Genomic DNA, 20581 nt, shown 5'->3' with positions numbered 1-20581 from the left:
CTGTCACAGCTACATGAGGATCTGTGAGGAGCATAGGGAGCTACACGTGATCCTTTCCCATCACTAGTAATTAGATATGTAATCTGCTTCAGACCACAGTGTAGAAACAGTGTCTGCGCTGTCTGATTTGCTTAGGTGACATTTATATTCAGGCAGTGTAAACTGGTGTTAATCGTCTAATAAACATCAGCTGCATCTTACTAAATAGAAACAACTAGATTAGCTTATTATATTCCCGACAACACAAATCAACTTGAAGCTGAAACTCAATTGCCAGTGATGACAAGGTCCTCCTGAAACGTTGGTTGGAGTAAATACAGGGTTGTTAAGTCTTGGCCCAGTGTGTGTATATGGTTCTTTGCTGTGGTTCACCACAAACATATCATATGACGGCACAGAAAACTGAGAGAAAGCAAATTCCTGCTATTTTTAGCTATGACAAACATAAACAAAAGAATGAGAAAAAGAAATACACTTGCTGAAGCGTCATGGCTGCTTTGATGTCTATCCGATCACTCGTGGGCTTCCATTAAAGCATCTTTATTTTTTGATGGGCTTAAACAGGAAAAGGGGTGATGTTGGCCGTGCGCAGGACAGATGCTGGGCAACCGGGGTCAGATATTGCTCCCGCTTTGCCGTTTAAATTACAAAAGGAGGAGGAGGAAGAAGAGGCAGAAGTTGTGAGAAGAGGAGTAAGGGGGAAAAAAGCCCCAGTGTTTAGTCAAGGCCTGCTCACTGACACAAAGTCTGTCTTTGTCTGCCTCCCAGGGTGCCAGATAAAGGAATTCTTGTGTGTCGGGGGCTCTGACCGAGTTTATTTGACACTTCAGCTCCTTTTGTGAAGCAAGTGTCCCACCGTCAATGCTGGCCATGAGAGTCACTTGGCATTAGACAGAGGGTCGCTCTTCAGTGGAGAAAGGGGGTCTTGTTTGGAGAAGATTTTTAATAGAGGTGGTGTGTGTGTGTGTGTGTATGTGTGTGTGTGTGCGTGTGTGTGTGTGTGTGGACAGAGGGGTGCTCAGTCGGTGCTCTAAGCTGTATACGGACATATAGTGGAGCTCTGTGCCCTCCCACAACCACAACAGAAGAAATTCTTCATTGCTACAGAAGTGCGTAGGATTGAGAGGACTGGGTACTGAAAGATGAAGACAGGTGAAAGTGGAGGCTTCAGCAAATGAAGGAAGACACAGACACACACATACAGCACCCATTATGAATGCAATGCCGTTAAGTCACACAAGGCTTGTAAAAGCAGGTTATGTCACGCTATTCTGAGCATGTTTATCAGTTGGGTGATCACATGGACCTGTAGGTTCAACATAATCCAATTACATTCCAAATAGATAGATAGATAGATAGATAGATAGATAGATAGATAGATAGATGATTGACAGGTGTTCCAGTACCACTGAGGTCAACGTTATAGTGCTCAAAGCACTTTCCTCTCACCTTGAATGGAGTTACTGTATGAGCGGTGGGAGGGCATGCTCCTTTTTATGAACACTGTATCCACACTGTGGATTTATTTCAGCTGCACCTGGTCTTTAACAACTTATAACAGGTCATTGCGCTCTAGGCTGTGAACACCCGGCAGTGCAGGTGCATAGCCAATGGCTGTGCTCAACACATGCATGTGAAATATTAAATTGAGCCATTTTCCTTCTTCTTTAACATTTACAGATGCATGTGTAATGATGTTAGAGAATAATAAAGAAGAGTTCTCACCTACTGAACAGGTGAACTTAATGAGAGTTTGGTGAGGCTTCCTTTGTCAAAATACACAGCTCCCAACTGACAATGAGCAGAAACACACCTTCTGTGTTTGTATGTATAAGTATGTTCCTAATGAGTCCACTTCCAAAAGAATTTCAGTATAAATTATAATTTGGTAGAGAAGATATGGGCACCCATGTGGGTGTGTTGAGAAGATAAGAACAGAACCTTTGGCCAAAGCAGACAGTGCTGAAATCATTGTCACGTCACGAATGTATAACATGAATACAAACCTCCATAGGTCAAGCATACTTATATTTTTTGCTGACAAAGGGGTTTTTATATTGACGTTGTCCACATACCTGCGGAATCAGGAGATGCGCACATATTATCCAAATCACTGGACATCCACTGGAGCACAGCTTCCAAAACATAATCCAAGATATCCAACTGTGCAAAATAAAAAAAATAAAAAATCCAAAAAATACAGATTTCATTTCCGAAATCAGCATATAACATTAACCATCTATGAAAATGTCAGCACTTGACCACGCGTGTATCCCAAATATCCCAAGAGACTTGTCCAGCAGCTGAATCTGTGGCAGGAGTAGAAACTCATCCCAGACTGAAGTCAGCATTTCCTTATAACACGCGAAAAGATCCATAGCTGGAGTTTTCAATCCATCAGCTGCTACCATCGTGATCACGTTTAAACAAAAACACAAAACAATAATAATAATAACTTCTCCACGTTTGTCAATGTCGCGATTAATCCCGTTAATGCGTCCAAAGAGCCCCAGCATTAAACGATTTACGCCCAGGCAAATCCAGCAAAGCAATCAGAACGATTATTTCCGAAGATGCTGATTCCTCCTTAGGGTCCAGCGCAATGATGGTCTCAGCGGCAGCTGCAGCCAGAGTCTCTGCTGACACGACGCGCTCTCGTCAAGAGCCGCAGCTTCACTGAGCCATAGTTTGTGCGGAGCGCCTCAGCACATGCTGCTTTCACCAAACGTAGTTGCGCAATGCATGACGGTAATTGGAGTTAACTGGAATAGGAAAACAGCAGCAGATTTAAACCTTAAAAGCAGTTTTTAAAGACAAAAAAAGAAAGAAAGAAAACACGGAACGCAATGAAATGATTTCACAGGTTAACCTTAAAATAATGAAAGTAAAGCAAAGGTGAAATAACTTTTAAACTTTTAAAAGTTTTAAAATAACTTTTAAAACAGTTACAGGCATTAGAAATTAGATCATATTATCATCATTATTATTATTAGCAGTAGTAGTATTAGTATTATTATTCTCTAAATATCAGTAAAGCTGTCATGGATATCAGCTGTTACAATCTCTGTTGCAATCGTTCATCACCTGTCAGTTTCATTCCAGGTTGCGTGTGAGCAGTGTGTGTGAGTAATAATGATCATCTGTAGCTGTGCAGAGATACAGAGATGTCGGTGCCTTGAATCACCTTCCCATGAATGAATCTCTTGTCTTTCTTACCTCACTTTCATGTCCTAACCACCTCCAGGCTTGCTTGTATTGCCGGGATCACGCTCTCAAACTTCAAAACGAGGCCTGGATTCACGGGAATGGAGCACAGATCAAAATCAGAACAGAACCCACTTAGTTACAAGAAGCTGAAGCTAAGTAAAGCTGGACATTTCTTCTCACTCACTGTGGACTGTGGAGTCAAAGCTTGCATGCATGTTTGCTGTGATTTGTGATTTTGTTGTGTTTTTTACTTAATCATATTTAAGAAGTACTCTGATGAAGCGTTTGTGACTAAAACACAGCAGAGAGGATATAAGTGACACAAAGCTGGGATTAAGGGAGTAAAGCTGATAAACTCTGACGCAAACCAAAGGGGAAAAAAACATGAATAAATAAAAAAGTATATTCACGTAGAAGTTATATCAGTCTATTATACTTTCCTTCCCTATACATTACTCCTATTCACACAGGGCCTGGCACCGTTCCATTCCACTTTTTACTTTGTTCTTTTGGCTGCGATCCAGTCCAGTCCAGGAGTACCTGAATTGCACGCGATTCTGTCAATTGCAGGTACTTGATGGCTTTCTTGTGTGCAGGGGTTGAAAAGTTGCTGGAGGTTTGCGCACACAGCATTGCGTGACTAGCGCTGGGGACGAAAACACAAAGACATTGTTTTCAGTGATCAAACCCCCTTTATAGTAACTCAACAGCATTCCTGTCTCACATTCCTAAGCCACCGCTGCAGTGTGAAGGGTTTTTTTTTCTTTCCTTTAAAAAAAGGAAGAAAGGAAAAAAGAAAGAAAAGGAGGGTTGCACTTTTTTAATCTGGTTCACTGTGTCGACCTCGCTTCTTCCACAAGTTCTCTCGTAGCTCATTAATCATTAATCAAGACTGAATTAAAGTATTAGTTGAGGCAATTATCTGCCATGGGGTAATTAAGAGGTGTTTATCCCTTATCCAAAACAATGTGATGAATGTAAACACAGTGTGCCAGCTTTCATGTTAAGCCAACAGCCAGCTGAACAGCAGTATTAAATCAAATGAAAATGCATTGCTTCTTAGTGTATCCCCTAAAGCATGCGCGGGTGGGATTTCCAGGTTGTTTGTGCAACTGCCTGCAAATGTGTTTATGCTCACTTGTGTGCATCCTCCTACACCGTGTCTCCACTCATGCCAGCATGCGTCTGTAGGTATGTGCTAATGTGCACACAAATGTTTTCCAGATTGGTGTGACAAGGATAATCATATCCAGGGAGCACAAACCCATGCTGAATGCGTCTCACACAGATGGGAGGAAAAAGGAGGAATGCATTAAAAAAAAATCCCGAGGAAACGAGACTGAGTGTACACCCACAGACAGTCGTGCAAGTGTAAAACTTATGATATGTGGAAATCTACTGGCAAAGGAGCCAAGCGGGGCCGCCATCACCTGGAGTGGGTGAAACAAATCTAATATTTACTGAAAGCGATGACCCTCATGACCTTCTGCTTTCAACGTAGAAAACATAGAGACGAGGACAATTGAGTCAGTCATATCTCCAGTGTGTGCTCTGAGAGTGATTAAGACTAGAGCACATTCATTACTGGCCCAGCTCAGACAGAGAGGGGCTTCAGAGCAGAGCCCTTGTGTTGGACTGTTTGGATGTCCTATCCTCTTGTATCTCTTTGACTACATCCAACACAAGGCTCTATTCAACCAGACTGGGAACAAATGTTTCCTTATGTGACCCTGAGTACCTAAGCTTCAGCAGGATATAGAGAAGAGCCTATGAGACTAAAAGAGAGACATTACTGAAGGCCATACCTCTGCTCTTATAGAGGGACATAAGCTGGATCACAGGTGGGGACAGGGGGAAGGATGGTAATGACCTTATAGAAATAACAGGGTGGATGACACAATGACACATATTTCCCAATAACTATATGCTGTTTCTCTGGTATGGCCCCAACCACAAAATTTCTAGTCTGCTTAGGTTTCCGTTCTTTATTTTCTCACTTTCCCACTTCTCATGAGTGTTATTGCTTCTACATCCGCCTGGGAATTAATTGGGTAAATATCAGCCAGGAAACATGAGGTTAGATTCCATGTTGGCAGCTCATGTAATTTCACATACAGCCAACATGCAGATTTCCGCCTGTTTTTTTGGCACGCCTGTGGGAATGGGCAAAGTGTAGCAAAACAGAGGTCAAGGCAAGGTTTCTCACTGAAGTGGGTGAAAATTTCTCATGTGAAACTAAAAATGGCTTTCACCAGTTTTACATAATGAGACACAATGTGGCGTGTACCTCTTTTCTATAGAATCACCCAGGATAAAGAGCTAATCCTCTTGTGCTATGAGACTGATAGAGCTGGATTCCTTCCAGCACCTTAGGGAGTCAGATCTATGGAAGAGAGAGCCTTTCAAAGAAAACCATGTAATCAGTGGCACAATCCCCCTCAAACCCTCTCATTCAATCGATGCTAACCGTAAAGATTTTGGTAAATCAGTTCGCTCAAGCCTTTCCTATCTCATCCTGCATTAAGATGTCAAACTGTAACTGGAGTTCCAGTGTTTACCCAACCAAGTTTTCTCACTTGAGGAGAAATTAAATGAACTTTTGGCCTGGACTAGGCTTACAGAACCACTGACATGTAGCCTGTATGACTCATTCACTCTTTCACTGGGCACAGGCGGAATTTATTCGGAGAAACACACCCTTGCTGGCGTGTAGCATAGTTTGACCATTGCAGGTGTCTTGGTTTATTGGGTTTCTATGTCAAAGAGCAAACCTTAGTCTATAAAAACCTAAATTTAGAGCTCTAATTATGAATACACTAAGCACCAAGGGGCATGCAGCTGCATACTTGTGCATGCATTTCAAGGAGCATGAGTTCTGGCTTGGTGACTCTACAAAGAGCCCTCATGAAGTTTAAAATTTTAAACAGGGAAAAATGAAGGTGAGGCTGAAATTGTTCAAATAGGGGAAATACTATGAGTAAGTTTACACCTCTAGTTGGAGAATAAGCATATGAAGCCTTTTTTTTTAATTTTTCCTCTGGATGCTTTTCTAAATGTCTGTGTGTGGGGAGGGGTCAGGGGGGTAGATTTTGGTGGCAAGCAGTGTGTAGGCAGCTGGGAGTGTGGCAGGGCTATGCGTGACTAGGAGAAATACACCTGTCTCTGTGCTCAGGTATGGAGGGGGAGTCGGCAAGCAGGGGCCTGCCAGGTGAACAATGCTCCCTATTGTACCGTGCGCTCTGACTGCTGATACTCGCAGGAGAGGAAGCCCTGATCCCAGTGTGTGCGTAGCTCGCTTGCCCGTCTCTCCCTCCCTGCTCACACAATCACACGAGATACACAGCCAAATTATTTACAGTACACATATTGCGCTGACCGCAGGCGCCCTGAGCTAAATCCCAACAACTCTGCCTTTTACACGCAAGTTGCCAATCAGAGCAGTGACTGACAGATATTTTTTTTATATCCAAAAAGTTGAAATGTTGGATTTTGTAAAAGTGAAGGGGAATATACAACACACAATCATAATAATATAAATGGTAAAAAAAGAAAAAAAAACATGTCTCAATAGGTGTGAATGTTATTCGTAGAGAGATTATTCAGAGGTGTCACTTTAAGGGTCTATAATTGAGAGCACACAATGTAAATACATGACCTGCTTGTTGATAGTAATCTATTATCAGTTCTACGCCAACCCATGTTTTTCCAGCCTTTTTATTCTCGTTGCAGATAAGGCAATTTTGACACGGAGAGTCATGCAGATACTGTAGATTGCAGATTGAGAGAGACCCCCAAAGAAAGTAAAAGGGGGGTCGCCTATTGGTGAATTACTGACACTCTCTGTACTTTTAGCAACAAAAGCTGTCTCTCATTTTGTTGTGATTTGTTGGGCAATTATAGAGAAAAAAAAATGAACAGGGTAACTATGGGGAGGGTCTGGAATGTGTGGGAATGCTAAACATCTGCTTTGAGAAGTTTTAGTTCTGGGTTGAGCTTGGACAGTCGCAAGTAAATATCTCTGCCAAACAGAAACTCCAGCTGTTCCACAGATGGCAACAGTTATTTTGTCCCATTTGGTGTTAAAAAAAAACATGTTTGCCTTAAAATAATCTAAGTGCCTTTGATCTTCCTTAACCTTTTCCATTGTGTGACAAGGAGAGCTGCAGTGTGAATGCCACCACTTATCTATTCCTGTTAAATTCCTTGACTTGTGTCGGTGTGTGCTTGTGGGCATGTATAACACCAACGCTATCTCATGTGAGTGTGTGTGTGCTCACTGACTAATGAAATACAGTCTTCATAAAGGTAGTATTGTTAAGTTGCGTGCGAAGCTCATGCTTTAGGCTTTGGGTCCCCGCCCACCCCTGTAAACCACGGCCTTTTTTTCCTCTCCTTTTTTGCCTTCTACACCTTCCCCTTTCTCTTTGTTACAGGTAAACATTTGATGTCCGCACGCAATCCCCGGAGAGTCTCCTCCCCTTGTTCTTTCCTCAGCTCCAAGGCTTACTCACACTCTTTTACACACCACACACCTCTCATTCTCGGTCTCTCGCTCATGCACCCTCTGACACGCTACCTTTCCCTCCCCATTCTTCTGAAATTCCTCTCCTCACTGACTCAGCACCTGTTTCCTATAGAGGACATGAAGTTTCTTTCTGTTGCTCGAGAAACTGGTTGAATATCTGATTGACTCTAAACATTCGGTTTCACAAACACTTTACACACACGTTTTCTGTTACTGAACGTTCGTCTCCTTTGTCTGTGTTGCTCCTTCCTGTTTGTTGTATTTGGTTTTTTTTAACCAGCTTGTCCTGCAATATTGTGTTACATTACATGAAGTTTGTCTCTTTTTTATTTCTATGTGCTTGTATTTTTTTTTAACATGTTCAAAATAAAGATTCAATTCGATTCAAAGTTATGGACAAAACCAACGAGACTTATTTCAGTAAATTTGCTTTTTTAATTCAAGTTAATGTTGCCAGAATCAAAACTAGAATTCTTCCTGGAATCACACTGGCCACAACAAAGTCTCAGATACCGGAGAACGATAAACACGGGGTTGGTGTGTTGTTGAAGTTTCCTTGGGCATAACACCAAACCCCAAGATCCTCCTAGGTAGTAGTCTAGGCTCTTAGATGGTTCTGCCTGCAGCTTTCAAGAATTTATCTAAGGTTAGATAGTAATATACAAGCACTTAATATTTAATATTTCATTGCCAACTACATGCATGTCACATCCCATGACTGCATCCCTTAGAGTTGGCACCATATGCTAAAGCTTGCCAGCCAGGTTACTCAAAACTGCCTTTCTGCTAGTTTCCACGATAGACGGTGCTCCAAGAACCGCATTTTGTCACAGACTCATAAGATGAAAACATGCCAGCTCTGCTGTCACTTCTGGTAATATCGATACCAACAAAATTACCTTTGGCACACTAGAAAATAATCTACATTGGTGGGGGTACACCCTGGATATGTTTCCAGCCCATCATAGGGATAAAAGAGAGACAGAAAACCACATCTACTGACAGTTTAGATGAACTTAAAAAGTGCGTACGGTCAGTGAGGGAAAAATGAAAACACAGCCCAGAGCCTGCTTTCTGTGAGGTGGCAACGCTACTGAGCACCACCATCGTGATGTGATCTGACAATCCAAAATATGAGAAAAGGGAAAAAATGGATTTCTCACAGATTTAAATCAGAAAGAAATTATACTGTTTTAACCGCTTTCAACTTGTGCAACCTTCAATTTTCTGTTTCAGGTGTTGTACATGGTTTTGGTACAGCTTTTACTGACATACAAAAATATGTGTGAATAACTTCCAAAATATTTATTGGTGTGTGCGTGAATGATTATGATCTAACACTTAAACTCCTGGGGAAGGTAATAAAACAAGTCGAAATCTGGTCTGCAGACTCAAGCTCTAGTACTACTGCCAACCTCAGTCACGCACTTCCTTTGAGCTGCACTTCACCACAAACTGTGAAGCTATGAAAAGTCCTGTCAGGTTCCGATACACGAAGATCCATGATTAATGACCGTCATGGCTAAGCAGGGGAAAACCAAAACCTCTGTGCCAATGTTAGCAGCATCGAATAGAGCTGAAATCACTGAAAATGAATGCAAGAGAAAAGGAGAATCGTTTTATCATGTCAAGGACACACACGCATACACACAATGCGAAACCCACACAAACATGCATGCCTGTACACATACTCACATGCTGCGTAGTAACAAACCCAAAAGTGCTTGCAAAGTTCACACATGAGACAACTGCATATACACATCGCTGTTCTCCAGTATGCTTAGATCATATATGAACAAAGATTTAGGATTCTTTCAGATTAATTGATAAATAAATGTAATACATGAGTCCTGCCTCCATCTATCAGTTTTTTTTCCTCCTGATCCAATTCAGAATCGCAGCATTTTACTGCTGTCATAGCAGTAAAAGGTGGGGTGCACCCTGGACCACACAACCAATCACATTGACACCTACGCTCAATTAAGAATGACCAATTAAATAACCCCATGCATGGCTACAGCTTTGGGAGGAAGCAAACATATCCAGAAAGAGCACACAAGAACAGCCGCAGCCAACAGGTGGATTTGATCCCAGGACCTTCATGCTGTGAAGCAACAGCGCTAAACACTGCACCACCTTACTGCCCTGTGAACCCCCTGTCTGCTCTTTTTTGTATTTGGGAAAGTCAGACTGTCAGAGAGGAAAAGACAGTCCCATACAGCCACAATAGAAATTATTTCAATCCCTTCATTGTTGTCTCCTGTGATCACTGTGCCTGCTGCTCTCTTTCATCAGGGGCTTTTGGCTCCCTCCAACCAGCCCAATTAGTAGCCCTGCAGAGGTGAAGTGTATTATGCAAATACAAACAGTTACTGTACCAGCTTGAGCAGCCCCCACGGGTAGCGTACAACAAGGCTATGTTAAATGAATATTAGATTTGTTGTGCCTACAACAAGTTACCTATTGTTGTTCTGGCCTTTCTGCTGCTCTGGAAAAGCCATTCAAACAAGATAATCTGTCTGCATCTCGTCAATGCAGCTCACTGTTTCACTGTGCTTGGACGAAACAGTGACACAAAGGGGCTGTTTGATAGGGGATATGAAGCAATTGGTGCAGGGGACTAAATAGATATTTCTTACAGCCACAGCTGCTTGTCACTGGACCACTGAATACGGCACAAACACTCTAAATGAAAATATCAGAAATTCTCAATTTCCCACACATTTTTACAATCCACCACCTTTCCTGTAACTTAAACTGTGTAATATTTTTTGCCATCTGAGTCCATTGTTTCATATTGAGTTCATTTCTGTCTCTCTCTCTCTCTGCTTTCATTGCGAACAATTGCTTTTGTCCCCGTCCTGGATAGGTGTGATGGTTGGGTCAGAGCTCTGAAAGGGCTGTATTGTCCTTCTTCACACCCCAAGGTGTGCTTGGAGGGAGACCAACAAAGTGGTAACTAAACAGTGAAACAAGTTTTCTCTGTAAATTTGTACCACATGGCTCCTCAAGGAACCATTGTTCCCTTTCATTACCCGCATCATGTGGGAAATATTTCAGTATGTATCCATAAAATTAGCCAATAATACAAACTGTGCTTTTTTGAGAAGTTAGAAGGCTAATGTAATTTTGACAGAAAGTCACGCAAATGAAAGCTGCTATCAAAGTTCTCTCTTTTTTTTGTTAAATTTGGTGAGTGCTGCACTTTTTCCACACTGTAATGTTTTATTAATAGAGAAAGCTGTCACAAAGGCAAAATTCAGGGTGTTCTGTTGCTGTCTTGTTTGTCTGTGTCACTTTCTCTCTGGTCACGTCAGGCAGCTGTTTGCAAACAGTCTTCCCCACAAGCCAGTCATCTAATAACAGGGTTGAGTTGGACGATAATGACTGCTGTCTGGCACGCTCCAGCAGAAGAAAAGAAGCACATTGGCAAAGCACCTCTGAATACAAAAAAATAATCAACAATAAAAAGCAAAAAGTGTGTTGTGATTGTCATCATTGGTGCATATTTTCAGAAGAAAAAAAACCTAAAAAGAGCTGATTTCCAACTACCAAAAATTAGAAAGCCATATTTCATTTTTGTTATGACATAATCACCACTTTCTTATACTATATTTCTCATTACTGATTTAAAAGGAACATGGCCTCTTGCTCTGAATTGTAAATATATCTTAACAACCACTTCAAAATAAAAGTAAACATTTACTATGATTTACTGTATCAGTATAATTAGCTTTAGCTCTTATTTTGTCACCCTTGTCCCCTTTTGGTTCCCGCAAACTGAATGACCTCAGAACATTTTGTGTTTTCTTTCCCGACTGGTTCTTTTGAATCCTGTGTACACCATGCCACGGAGGCTCAGCGTATGGAGTCACTTTAGCATGCGCCTTTGATGTGTGAGAATGGTATGCCGAGGTCCAATTTCATTTGCTGACGCTGACTCACACAACTGTAAGCTAGCGTGACAGCAGAGGCAGGTTAATGTGTTCTCCCTGCAGGCAAATACAGGGAAATATGAGTGACTGACTGTTGCCTTTAGCCAGAAGAGATGAAACACAGAGAGAAGGAAGTTCTGTTTGAACAATTTGAAGGTTTTCATTTGCAAGCCCACCTTTCAAGAAATAATTACATGGGGTTTGTGTTATCTTTGCATTTAAGAAGTCAAGTAGCAATAATTTGTGTGATATATCACGCTTACTGTATACGACTCAGTGCACACATGAGGATCATCACAATCCATGAGTGAAAGCATACTCTCCCTCCCCCTGGGTAGATACAGTGTCCCATGATCTCTGTTTAAACCATTATGTGCCTCTAACACGTATGCCCCTTAAATCTATATTCAAAATCCCAACAGAGAAAGAGTCCACGGCAGCTTTTAACGTGCTTGAAATTGATTTTATGCTGTAGTCGTTCTTGAAATAAGTGTATTTCAGCACATTCAAAGTCCAGAGAGAGTTTAAAAAGAATGAATTAATCCGCCGATGCATGTCAAATTTAAATACAACAAAAGAACAAAGCGACACTTCTGACTCATAAGATAACAGACCCTGTCTACATCAACCTTAGCGGTGTTGTGCATCTGCATATAAAATGAATGCGTCTTTGTTTTTATGAACTCTAAACTTATAAAATCCTGTCTTTCAGATGGCTATCAAAGTGTTAGAGAAAAAGACACTTTAAGAGAAACATAACACCAGGGCCAAAGCACAACTAAACCATATCTGTGGCAGCATTGTATATATTTCCCACAATCTGAAATACACCCTCAGCACTTAAATGTGCAACCATATTGCGAGATAATGTGGGTTTGAGGGGAAAACAGATCTAAGGGCAAAGAGAAGTGGGCAAGTTAAGTAGTATGTTGTGGTGGGTTGTAAAGGTTGGATGATATATTCTAAGAAGTAAAGTATGCGTGTGTTTTGGTGTGTGTGTGTGGTTTATAGGGGCTGAATGGGGCACTACTTTTGAAAGACGAGATACTGCAACACATCCACTGCTGGTGGCCCCTTTTCTTAAATGCGGAGGTCACAGTATCATCACTCACAATAATTTAGGAATCAGTGGGTGTAGGTTTAGAGGTTTGGGTTGTAATAAATTAATAAAGAAAGGGATGATGTATACATAAGCGAGAGTAAGCCACTGATATACAATATATATTAGACACACACACACAGAACAAACATTAGGTGTCTCACCTCTTTCTACTGGCTGGCATTTATAGTGCTTACAATGGACTATAAACCTCACAGTAGCTCTTTATGATGGTGAAGGATCTGCATTTTTATTAGGGGCAAACGTTGAAATTACAACTCATTCTTCTCCCAAGCATTGCAATGCACAATTACCACCTGTGACACAAAGTCCAGAGTCTGCTGCCAACACACTGAGGATGACGTCAAGGATTGGTTTACCTACTGAATCCCAGTCAGCCAGGTGAACTCTGGCTCACCTCCCAGACTGGTCATCACTGGCTGAAAAATACAGAACACAAATAAGGCATACTCATTTTAATCGTAAATATAAATGCAAACAACCGAATATGCAGGAATCAAGCGTTGAACACGAGATGTTGAATAAAGCTTAATTATTATTGTAGGACTATGCTGGGAATGAATTGCATTTTTGCATCGAGTGTTCCTTCCTGTAAACCTGTTATTATGTTATATAGGTGTGCGGAGTTTGATAACATCACACTGAAATGTCAACAGAAGTTGACTCATGTTCTTGGAGTAGCTATAATTATTTTCCCTTCCTGGCTGAAGGTAAATTATGATTACAAGTACAGATGAGTGAAGCAAAAAACAGGACATAGATCGAAGTGCATCAGTGGACAAAGTCTGCTGAAATATTTGACTGAGAAATGCGTAGATCAAAATTATACTGATCACAATGGACATGGATTAAAAGAATCATGAGTGACTGTGACAAAAAGGTATGCACGTCATACGTGGCAACCTGCATGTGTATACAGAAATATTGTTAAGCTCGGTGTGAACATTAAGGGCACTTACAGCTGCTGTGTGGAGAAGTGCTGCCCCGAGGGCCGCTGCAGCATGAGTGTGAGCTTCGTGGTGCTCTGGAAACAAGAAAAGCGGCTCTGTTTTTGGATCGCTGTCTTGGCTTTGTATGAACGCTTCCTGGCACACAGTCAAGTTTCTGCCCCTAGTGAGGGAAGATTAATGACAGCAAGTCACGGAAAGGCAGAGAGCACAGGAAAACAAAGGAAAGCAATAGGGTGAGAGGGGAAAGACAGGAGGGATGGGGGGTAAAACAAAAGGTAACGGCTGTTATGTTGTTGATGGGAGCAGGTATGAGTAAAAGGTGTGTGACTCTGTGAGTGTTTGTGCCTGGGTGTGCATCAGTAAGAGTACAACACTAACAGAGATTTAGCAGATTAGTGGAATCCTCATAAACATTCCTGACAGTTGTACAAACACGATGAATATAATCACTGGACAAAAGGCCAAGCCCTCTTTAAATTTCATCTCTGTAAATCCAGCTAATGTCCACATACTCTTGTTATCTCCCAAAACCTTAGCCTACTCCTCCAGCTGTGGTCAATCTCCATATTCTCACAACACCTTCAAATCTGACGGAGGGTAAAGTAGTAAAGTAGTTGAAATGTCAAACTTGGATCAAGAGATCAAGCTCCGCAAGTGGGAAAGCACAGACTTGGAAGTGAAGTAAGGAGAAAAAAACAGAAAGGCATCAAGAGTTCTTCTTTTAGGTAACATGGATCATGACTAATCTGTGATGAAAGAGCCAAGAGCTGAGTAGAGCATGACGCTGCCAGGGCTGACCCCTCTCCCAGCCCCAAACCCCCAACCAAAGTATTAGGCTCCAGGACAAGCATAGGTCATAGTGAACTCACTCTCCTCATTTCCCCTTTCTTTTCTTGACCACAAAAACAATGACATCACAGACCTCGGAGTCTCTGACAAACCTAAGTCTTTGTATCAGATGAAAAATGATCCTGAGAAAGAATATTCATCAAACTAAAGGGGAAAAGAGCGTGTGAGTCTGGGTTTTTTTTTTCAAAACAGTTCACTTCATTCTCGAGCTATGCTGGGTTTTCCCTATGACAGTGAAGAGCAAACTGTTCCGTTTCATAGTGCCAGGACATACGAACAATGTGAATGAAGGGAAACTGTAAAAGCCTTTTAATCCAAAGAGCATCTTCATACGACTGTTTTATCTGTACAGAGGTCACTTATTCTCGATGCCATTCTATTAAAAGCAAAAGTAAACAACAGGTAACCGTTGTTAGACGGCATGTGTAATGGGCTCAGCACTGATGCAGACTGGATCGTGACTCAGAGCAGCAACAGGTGACAAATGGTCGGTTCTCTTGTCACAGTCGATCTTTTAGGGCTTTGCCAAACTTAAGTGAACCTGGAGCGGTGCTGCTATTGCTGTAAAAGTGCAGTTGAACAGATTTTGAAAACAAAGAACCCCATGCTTCTCTTGCCGAGCTCCACTAGCGCACCTGGAGGAAATTAATTTAGCTAAGCAAAACAGTCAAAGCCCAGTGATACCTTTCAACACATTTTTTTCTAATGGAATATTCACACTTGTGATATATTTTAATATGGTGTTTCTAGAATTGAAACTTAACAGTAAGTAATTTGCAGATGACAGCAATGTATCTGTCTGCATACACATTCCCATTTGGTCCACAATACTTGAATTCTTTTGAGCCAAGTCATGCCCATACTTCCTATCCCATGGACATGGTGTTTTACCCAAACACCTGCCACCCATTCTGCTGACTTTATCTGGGAGAGAGCAGAGTAGGTGGCGGGGAGTGAAGGAAGAAGGGAGGGGTGCTATTGTTGGCACACTCCTATGGTTCTGTAGGATGGAGAATGTGCAGAGGTGGAGAAGGGGATTAAACAGAGCAATATTATTCTTTCACAGACCTGCTTTGAATCAGAACTCAACACCACACATAAAGCTGTGAGGACTGGATGAGCTCATTGGGGGGAAAATGCCGCTGTAGTGACCCGGGGAAAAAAAAGGGAAAAAATGTCTAGCAGTAACAGGAAACAGCAAGAAAGAGAGGAAAAAAACTAGCTGATTGAGGAATAAAACATAAGTCAACGTGTTTACCTTTCTTAGATGAAATAATAGCTTTTGGAGGCATTCCAGTTAAGGTTTCTGTGATCAATTTCCAATCCTGATTGCTTTTTTGGGGTGTATTCCTATGTGGAAATAAGGAAATATAATGTCAGGTTTCAATTGTCTTCACATTGTGGCTGAAAGCTTGTTTGATGGTTGGTCAGATACCTTTTTAGCTAGCATGAGCGCAATTCAAGAATATTCTATGTACACAAATTCATAAAAATGCCCTGAAAACATTTCCTCATTCAGCAGGACAGTGATCCTAAATATGAATGAATATTTAGCCAATGCAATTACATAAAATCTTCTTATGAAACATGCTAAATGACCATTTGCAACTTTTGTTATTTTTCAGGCAGCCTTAAAATTACAGCTAAGACCTCATTAGCTGTCCTAGATTGTATACTGTCACACAGCATGATGTGCTAAACACACAAGTAACCACACCTGGTGGAAATCACTCTTTAAGTTGAACACTTGTTGACAACTGACTCCATAAATGGCAAAGTGATTATGTTAATGTTGATGATGCAAAAAGACCATTTACAGACTGCTGTTTTAATTAAAAGAAATTCATTAACAGAAATACTGCCTTGCCTTTGCCAATGAGTGAAGTTGTCCTAACATTCCATATCCAGACTCATCATGTGTTATGTGGTTATGGGATACTTTTTTTTTTCTTCACAATAAGTGCATCTATTTTTGAGGTATGACATTTTAGAAAGGGCTGCATTTTAGGTAAAAACGACCTCAGCCCCTCAACCCCTAGAATCTCTGAGTACAGGAGGGAGTGGCGATGTGCAGAAGATCAGATATATATGGAGAGACTTCAAAGTAAGAAGGAGAATCTTAAAAATACCACAGACTTTCTGAGTACTGTTCCTCTATGACCACAGTGTACCTATCTTCTGATAACTCTGTCCAGCAGGATAACACAGCATGTCACCAAGCTCAAAATTGTTTCTCCATAAAAACTCTGATGCTGTCATGTCAGTAAGGACCAAAGTCTCTGAGAAATGCACCTTGTTGACTCTCAACCTCAGTTTGTGTCTCCTTTACTGTACAATACCTGGAAGTTATGACATGGTTCCATACTTACAATGTACTTACTGTTTGTTTTTCTGCCAAATTACAAGGAAAGTTTAATGCAGCACTTAAAATTACGTACACTCTAAATTTCTTACAGTATAATTACTTCTGTTTCTTGTAAAAACCTGACTTGCTTTACTTGTTTTAGTTGTTACTGGTCCCTGTACAGCTTTAGTGAGAGCTTGGTTTGCACTGCCAGCAAGAAGTCTGATTGGAGAGATAGTTTTGTGCTTTTCATCGATTTGTTCTTATTATCTATGGACAGAATTAATAAGCACAGCCAAAGTTTCGAGTGTGGTGTTTATGGTCTCAGGATCCCATCTCTGCTGTTTGGAGAGATTTGGTGCCACGGCTTAATTGAGCAATGGCCCATGTTCTCCACGATAATGTGGAGCACATGTTTGATAAAAGTTGCAAGTTATATGAAAGAAAACTTTGTTTAATTTAATAAATTATGCAAATTACTTGTAACAACAGTACTTTCTTTCTTTAGATGACACTAGTTACACAACTAATAAGGCTGTGAGAAGAAATGTGTTTTGCTACTGTTATTATTCTGCTCTTATGACTGCTTCTGAATTATTCTTGGGGGACCCAGGTAAACAGGTAAATACGCTAATAAGATCAGAGTTAAGAATTAAGTCTATTATGAGGGCAAAAAGGGGTCCATCCTGGTATTAGCAAGGTGTATTTGATGAAGTGGCCAGTGAGTGTGTGTTTGCAGCTGTATTTTAGTTAGTCTAATATTGATTGTATAATAAGCACACCTTTATACTTCAAAATCATAGCTTGAGATTAACCAGCCTGCAGACAAAGGTGGGTAGTGAACTTGTTGAGATTTGCTGAAGTGGTTATGGGTGTGAAGCAGGAAGAGAGGCAATAGTTGGTCATGGACTATAGGGTACAGAGAGGGCAGTGTGTAGAGGAGAGAGAATCTAGGATGGACAGGCACAAAGGGACCATTGGTTTGGCTGAGACGCAGCATGAATCCAGTCGGAGTTCCGTGGGAATACTGAGCTCAGTGAGACAGATCTCCCTCTCTCTCTTCTCAATGAGTTTGTGACGGAGAAGAGGAGAAGGAGACATCAAAAAAGATCCTCACAAGCAGCCCTCGCTGACACACTGTGAGCATAATTTCAAACCAACACAAGACATGCAGCCTAGCAACACGTCTAATAAGGAAGTGAAACTAAAAAAGAAAGATTGTTCTGAGGAACTCTGGAATACATTATCTGTAATTATTAACACGCACATTTGATAGACTTCCTGTTCTTGTTGAACAAACAACAGAAATAATTAGAGTTGTGTTTCCTCGTACATCACGTACATCAATACCTGGAAAAGTTTATTTCTGCCAAATCCTAGTTCAAAATACTTCTCATCCCCCACAGCCAAGTCCCCCCCACCATTTGTATCTGTATCATGACCCACGCCAACACATGTAGCAATCCAAAGTACACACCAATTCCCATGAAATAGAATCTGATCCAAAACTACTACAGAAATCCCATTGTTCTCCATCATGCAACACTGAGCCTTCACAATCAGACTCTATTGGGAAACTGCACTCGTGTTGAACGGAGCACCAAAATATACATATGGATACAGATTCTAGATTAGCTCTGGGAAGATGGGCGGGGGCGCTGGACAGCAGAGGAAACATTACAAGAACATGTAAACCAAGAGCTTGACAATTTTTAAGCTTACATATTAATTACAGTATTTTAACTCCTAATTCAATAAGTTGTCACATGATGGCTTAACTGCATTTATTTACATTTTTAGTTTATCTTTCTTCCTCTAAAGCAGGGGTGGGCTGTTGTGGGGGGCTGCACCAGAAACTCAGTTCTGTGCAATTTTAATTGAATCACTTCTTAAGCTTATTGATGAGGCCCTCTACAACAGCCCCATTTTCTCATGTGGCCCCTTGGGAAAATTAATTACCCACCCCTGCTCTAAATAGTGATAATCCCTAGTTTCCTCATTAGCAACTCCTCTTACATATCTCTATGTTTCTCAGAGGGATGTGGCCCTTACACACTGTTCCGAGTGTAGTCAGATGGTATCAATGGCATTTCTGATGCAACTGCACAGATACTGCCCTACCACCTTTCGCATTTGGACAGGGCAATCCCACAAATAACATAGTTTAAATAGAGCTAATACATGACGTAATCAAACTTTTACTACTGTACATAAAGCTTTTATAATCTAGACACAAAGAGGAAGAATGTCAAAATGTCATAATCACAAAGTTGCTGACTGGTCTGGTTGTTTTAGACCGATCGGACTCTGATGGTAATCTCAGTCTAGTGTCTTGTCTGAATCAAGAGTCACTGTCCAAACTGAGACTTCGCTCCTTTTATTCTCTAGCAGCCTGCAGCATCTCAGACCCCCTGCAGTGTTCTAATACCCCTGTGACCTGCTGGACTCTGCCTGCCTCCTGCCCCCTGCACTTCCCCACCCTCCCGTGCCCTCCCTGGCACCTTTGCCCCACGACCATGCCTCATTCATCTAGCCACCCCTCTCCGGCCAGGGAAGCTGAAGGCCTTCTTTGTATGTGCTCTCTGGGAGATATTAACCCCCGTCTCTATGCTCCCACCAAACAAAGGAAGCACTTACTAACCGCTAAAGCCTTAACAAACAGTGGCTTTCAAATGAACCCTGCTCCATGCGGTGCAGAAGGAGGGGAGCGCCCAGGAGAGTAAAGCCCGAAACATTTGCTTGTTTTTGGAGATTACAGAAAAACCGGGTGGCGTGGTAGTCGATCTTTTTTGCATCGATGCACTACAAGTTCATGTGGTTAAGACGGAAACAGGAGTGGAAGTAGTCCACATATACATATATATATATGCCAAGAGAGAAAGTCACAGACATTCCAGCGACAAAGAGTCCAAAATATTTTTTCATATTTTTTTATCTACTTCCTCACGTTTTTTCAAAGATTTGATATTTCAAATAGAAACCTTTCACATATATACATATCAGTGAGGGGTTTTCATCTCACGAGTCTCTTTCAGTTTTAGAATGTGTCATCATCGCACAATGCAATCCTTGTTTTACATGCCTATCTGTCATAGTTGTTGTCAAACTGATTGTGTGGATAAGTATTATAGTCAGGTCGATTTTGAAAAAGAATGTAGTCTAATACATCTGCTGTGATTAAAAGACTAGAAGTAGAAATGGGCAAAAGTCTTACTTGCAACTGAACTGTGGATGAGACACATTTGCAAGCACAAGGCCTTTACAACTGTGGGCCTACCATAGCATTAGATGTCATAGAAATCTGGTGCATTGTGAAGTGTAATATAAAAACAAGTTAAAAACTGTATGATGCAGTTAACATTAACTAAGGCTACTATATAACTGGATTTGCTACTGGAGCATAAACTAAAGTAGCTGCAGGGATACCTAACTCATCTAATTAGAAGTTAGCAATTATACTACGCTAGCTAAGGTTACTTTAGTCTCTTTCATTATGTTTAAATAGCAAAATGTCAAAGTGTGCTTGTCACAGGGAAAGCATTATGCTTGAGTGACATCAAGTAGAACAAACAGATTTTCATTTACAATGGTGACAAAGACAAAAGATCACTTGCTCTCATGTTACTTCACAATGCGGGCGCTAGCATGTTT

General features: G+C 41.2%; 2 long non-coding RNA genes across 2 annotated transcripts in view; both read right to left on the bottom strand.

Moving 5' to 3' along the window:
• LOC102796266 (uncharacterized) overlaps positions 1 to 3950 on the bottom strand; it is a 47220-nt gene extending 43270 nt beyond the window's left edge. The window contains exons 1-3 of the long non-coding RNA XR_015718991.1: positions 3748 to 3950; positions 3217 to 3291; positions 2076 to 2762 (exon numbers count right to left, since the gene is read on the bottom strand). This is a non-coding gene — a long non-coding RNA (uncharacterized LOC102796266). The remainder of the gene's footprint in view (positions 1 to 2075; positions 2763 to 3216; positions 3292 to 3747) is intronic.
• An 8874-nt stretch (positions 3951 to 12824) lies between these two features.
• LOC148102967 (uncharacterized) lies at positions 12825 to 15933 on the bottom strand. Its single transcript, XR_015718992.1, has 3 exons — positions 15845 to 15933; positions 13747 to 13897; positions 12825 to 13206 (listed from the first exon to the last, which is right to left on the bottom strand). It is a non-coding gene; the product is annotated as an uncharacterized LOC148102967 (long non-coding RNA).
• Between the last annotated feature and the right edge of the window lie 4648 nt (positions 15934 to 20581).

This window comes from Neolamprologus brichardi, chromosome 4 (assembly GCF_056152115.1).
Source record: "Neolamprologus brichardi isolate AB-2024 chromosome 4, ASM5615211v1, whole genome shotgun sequence".
Lineage (NCBI taxonomy): Eukaryota > Metazoa > Chordata > Actinopteri > Cichliformes > Cichlidae > Neolamprologus > Neolamprologus brichardi.
The sequence above is the reverse complement of the archived record's forward strand: the minus strand, read 5'-3'. Positions and strand labels throughout refer to the sequence as shown.